Source organism: Octopus bimaculoides, chromosome 9 (assembly GCF_046866305.1).
Source record: "Octopus bimaculoides isolate indiv1 chromosome 9, ASM4686630v1, whole genome shotgun sequence".
In the NCBI taxonomy this organism is placed as follows: domain Eukaryota; kingdom Metazoa; phylum Mollusca; class Cephalopoda; order Octopoda; family Octopodidae; genus Octopus; species Octopus bimaculoides.
The window spans coordinates 13,812,904-13,817,903 of NC_142936.1; positions in this window are offsets into that span (position 1 = coordinate 13,812,904).

The window sequence follows — 5,000 nt, forward strand, 5'->3', positions numbered from 1 at the left end:
ATAAAGTAACCCAAAGTCAGAGAATTTTGTTGCCTGGTACATGCGAATGCTATGCACGAATCTCGCTACTTTTCGTTCACTTTATAACTTCTGCCCTTTAAATAAACATACATCTATATATGCATACATATATGCATATGTGTATATATATAGCTCTTCGAAACGCCGGTGTTAAAACGTGGGTAGCTGATGAAGTAGAATGTCCTCTATGTGGCTTGTGTGTTTTCTCGTCTACGTTTTGTTTGCAATGTCCTGTACCCAGATATGCACCTATACATACAGGTGGATGTCGGTATGCACATACCTGTACGTATATATGCACATACTCATTTACTATTTGTTTATATATATATATATATATATATATATATATATATATATATATATATTTGTATGTGTGTCTTTGAATATATAGTTTGTATTATATAACTCGTGTATATTATGTTTGTGTGTATTATATGTGTTTATTTATATATGTGTATATATGTATATAAATATATACATGTATTATATAAATATATATATATATGTATGTGTGTGTGCGTGTTTGTATATATAGTTTATATTATATAATTTGTGTATATTATATGTTTGTGTACGTGTATGTGTGTGTGTGTGGAGAGAAAGAGGAAGAGAGAAGAGGTTTAATGCAAAGATATTTTAGTAAACGCAGCATCCAGTTTCTAGTCTACGTCGTCGGAGAATCTTATTACAGGTTCACGGTTCCTTCACTTATCTTTGTATGTCCTAATTTAAGTAGACATAAACAAACCAACGGATATCACTGGAAAAGTATTTGCTTCCCTATTTTCGTCATTGATGATATCATAACACTTGATAACGCAACGTGCTTCTGAAATTGTACAAGAACCTTATCATATCATCTGGTACATGCAAGTCGTCAGGGAGTCGGGTTTTCTCTCCATGAGTGGATAACCCGAGTAACAACGTTTGAACAGCTTAAGATTTTATGACAAATGCAGTGTATAATAACCTGTCTAGTTTTATAAATTTCAACTGCACAAATTTAGCGAATCCAATGCGAAACCAACGGGTGTCTAGTCAGCATGAATTCCTGTGGGTGTGGTTTCGTAAGCTAAGGAAAACTCCACCGAGGCGGTTGTGTATTCTTAGTAATACTTGAGTAGTTTCTACATGTTTTGCTTGAAATATTTATACATCATCATTTTCCAATCAAAATATCAAAACCCTCTTCCCGTATTTGCCTTCTGCATTATGTGTTTGTGTGCGTGCATGTGAGTGTATATGTGTGTGTGTCTATTTATGTATATGCACAGTAGAAGGTGGTGCTCAAAATTTCCCGGCTTTAAGAGCTTCGCGAAAGACCTGACTGGAGGTCCAAACTTCCGAGTTTCTTTGTTGTTGTTGTTGGCACTCCGTCGCTTACGTCGTCGAGGGTTCCAGTTGATCCGATCAACGGAACAGACTGTTCGTGAAATTAACGTGCAAGTGGCTGAGCACTCCACAGACACGTGTACTCTTAACGTAGTTCTCGGGGATATTCAGCGTGATACAGTGTGTGACAAGGTTGACCCTTTGAATTACAAGCACAACAGAAATAGGAAGTAAGAGTGAGAGAAAGTTGTGGTGAAAGAGTACAGCAGGGTTCACCACCATCCCCTGCCGGAGCCTCGTGGAGCTTTAGGTGTTTTCGTTCAATAAACACTCACAACACCCAGTCTGGGAATCGAAACCGCGATCCTATGACTGCGAGTCCGCTGCCCTAACCACTGGGCCATTGCACCTTCACCCGAGTTTCTTTACAGAGCTTTAAAAAAAATAGAAAAAAAAATAGAAGAACCGCTGCAATAAGTGTTTGTATCTGAGAGGGGAATACATTGAATAGAATTATAATTAACCGATCCTCCTGTACTTTCTTTTACCCAAAACCGGGAACTTCTCAGTACCGTTTCGGAAATATGGAGAGCGCATCCATACCAGCATTTCATTAAAGGGCCAATTCATTTGTCACAGCAATTCATCGGATTTTACAATCATTTGAAGCTCCTATTCAATGGGAGCTTGGTCAGAAAATATTAACTTTATTCATTTAATATATAAGTACACATTAAGACTGCGAGCTGACAGAGTCGATAGCACGCCGGATAACATGTCTTCATCCGTCTTTAGTTTCTGGGTTCAAATTCCGCTAGGGTCAACTTTAATTTTCATCTTTCCAGGGTCGATAAAATAAGTAACCAGTTGACTCAAAACTTCAACACAAGGTACATTGGGCATTTTTAGTCAGGGTTTTCCTCATATATACATATGTATATATATGTGTGTGTGTGTGTGTGTGTGTGTGTGTATTTTCCTGTTGCTTTTTGCAGTATTTTATAGAATTTACTAGTCTCCTCCCGCGCTTTCAAGCTTACTTTTGAGACACAGAGCCTTTTAAATATTAGATAGGAGAACAGGTTCATATGACATCAGGGCATGCCCCCATAGCAGAGGGCCTATGGATCTGTGTAACGCATATCTAGGTGCCTACCCTCTCCGAGTCCGGTATGCCTTAGCCACGGAACCATCTGCTATTTGTCTCATAAATGAGGCCCTTGACAGATTCTGCCATTTCAGATAGAACGGATCTGCGAGTAGTGGTAACTAAGGGACAATTCTTTACTCCCTATAAGTCCTGAATTCTAGAGCTGGGTCCTCATCACCGGATGCAATTTAATATTTTGCTCATATACTGCTAAATGGATATAACGCCCAATTCTATTTACATGATAACTTTAGACCTTTGGTTTATGATTTGTTTCCATATTATTGAGAATAACGCCTATCCGGAACCAAACTGAAATACATTGCTAACCAGTGGTAAACGTTATTGTCCTATACAATAGGAGAAACGCATCATGCAAATTTTCCAACGTCTTGGGAGTAGCGGCATAAGCCCCAATAACATCTTGCTAACACAAGCCAGCCGTCTCTAAGAGGCAGGCATCGAGCACAAAAACATGTGATGAAAAGATCATGTTCAAATTAGTTTCAATCAACAGTCTCTTTTCTCTCCAATAAATACAACGCATCCGCCCCATCAATACTGCCCCTCTCTATCTCTCTACCCTCTCCCCCCCATCACTCTACCCACTCTGTTTCCCTTTCTTCACTCTTTCCTTTTTCATCTCTTTTCTCTTCGCCTTCCCCTTCTCTCGCTCTAACGGCGTGTCTCTTTTCTTTCTCTATGTGTTGATTGAATTTCTAAAATGCACGAATGAATAAATTAATGGTTGAGACGGAACCTCTTAAAAATCTTAATTGATATGGTGTTCCCGACCTCCAATCCTAGGAACTTTATGAATATTTAACCCCATTCCTTCTCTTATTTATTTATTTATTTTTTTATTTTTAGAAAAGCATATGTGTTATATTATGATAATATTATTTCGTTCAATGTTTTTTAAAACGTACAATAGTAACATCACATTAAACTCGGGGTAGAAGCAAATATTTCAAATAAAAATGTTAGACATCCGCCTTCTCACATACCACAAACGCCATCGAATACTATTTCCCACCCCCTCACCTACCACAAAGAAAACTACGCAGAAAAGCACCATTAATACCATTTATTCTGTGTCCGCTATCATCATTACCGTTACCATTACTACCATGTATGACTATTGAAAAACAATTACTATCTTAGCATGACAGCGTTACCACCACCATTACCTCCGTGCCTGTTACAACAACCAACCAGTTTCATCCTTACAGCTTTCCCCTTATCACAACCGCGCCACCACCAACAACAATAACAACAGCAACAACAACAGCACCGCTACTCCACCACTCCAACTACGACAATTGCAAAACATTCTAATATAATTCTAATTACCATTCTAATATGACACCACACCACGACTAATGCCAATACCGTTCGCAACATCTATTAGTAACAGCAGCCTTGGCCTTATCATGAAGCCCATCACATTTGCCACTATTGCAACTATGACCGCCACCGCCATCGCCACCGCCACCGATACTGCTACGTTTTATTATATACCACCGGTGTCATATTCGTCGTCGTCGTCGTCGTCATCGTCATCATCATCACCATCATCATCATCATCATCATTATCATCGCCATCATCCTTATCATCATCATTATCATCATCATCACCATCATCGTCATCACGATCATCATCGTCGTCATCATCACCATTATCATCATCATCATCACCATCATCATCATCATCATCATCATCACTACCACCACCACCACCACCACCACCACCACCACCACCATCATCAGCATCATATCATCATCATCATCATCATCATCACCATTATCATCATCATCATCACCATCATCATCATCATCATCATCATCATCATCACTACCACCACCACCACCACCACCACCACCACCACCACCATCATCATCAGCATCATATCATCATCATCACCATCACCATCATCATCATCATCATCAACATCGTCATCATCACCATAATCTCTACTCCCGCTCCCACATCTACTATTGCTCACCATAAGCACCATCACCCGTATACTACAACCGCCACTACCACCACGGTCAAAACCACCAACACCGCAACTACCACCACAACCACCACAACCATCACCACCGACACCACAACCCCTCCACCGCATATACTTTCACCGCTGCCATCACCTTCACATCACAGCTTCCACTGACATTCTATTATACACCGCATTCGTCAGCATCACCGCCGTCACCACCACCCTCACCACCACCACTACCACCACCATCACCATCACCACCACCACCACCACCACCACCACAACCACATCCATCACCACCTTCACCACCACCGCCACCACCACAACTGATTAATCACCCTTTTAACACCACATTCCGTCAACTACCACAAGCAACAACAACCACAACAACACCAACATGTTACCACTCTAGCACCTATACACTACAGCCCGCACCACAACTGTCACCACTCTAATGCCATCAACACCATAACACCCTCTCAGTAACACTGCCA